The 527-nt window shown below is 39.5% G+C and overlaps 1 protein-coding gene across 1 annotated transcript in view; it reads right to left on the bottom strand.

Annotated features, from left to right (window-relative positions):
• CLOCK (clock circadian regulator) overlaps positions 1 to 527 on the bottom strand; it is a 93026-nt gene that overhangs the window by 89013 nt on the left and 3486 nt on the right. The gene's annotated exons all lie outside the window — the stretch shown is intronic.

Below are 527 nucleotides of genomic sequence, written 5' to 3'. Positions count from 1 at the left end.
TAAGGTTCACAGCCCGATTCGTAACCACTACGCTACCAAACAGTATAGTTTTAAAAAATATTTTCTAAGACACATACTTTAAACCACAAATTAATTACAAACATCACAGTATCTAATAGAGTTATACATTTTCACTTATTGGCTGAGTCCTAAGACAACTGTGCCAGGATCTGTTCTAGAAGTGGTTACAGAGCAGTGAATACGACGTATATGTCCATGCTCTCCAGCAGCTTATTTTCTAGTGGAAAGCAAGAAACAAACAAACAGGAAAATGTGTGTGAAGTTGTATTTTTACAAAAGTGGTAATTGTGTGCAGTTACTGGGTAGTTGTTTTAGATTGAGTAGTCAGAGAAGGACTTGTTGAAATTGGGACCTTGAGCTGAAATCTAAGTGACAGGAATGGGCTGCCCATGGGGAGATCTAAGGAAAGAGCACTGTTAAAAAGTCATGTCAAGATTCCCCAGGAAACATCAAGACAAGTGGTCGGGTCCCCTCAATGCAAACCCCCTTCCAAGACTAAGACTCAA

The sequence above is a fragment of the Chrysochloris asiatica genome, unplaced genomic scaffold (genome assembly GCF_000296735.1).
Source record: "Chrysochloris asiatica unplaced genomic scaffold, ChrAsi1.0 scaffold00115, whole genome shotgun sequence".
NCBI classification, from domain to species: domain Eukaryota; kingdom Metazoa; phylum Chordata; class Mammalia; order Afrosoricida; family Chrysochloridae; genus Chrysochloris; species Chrysochloris asiatica.
Note: the sequence above shows the minus strand (reverse complement) of the source record. Positions and strands in the feature narration are given on the sequence as shown.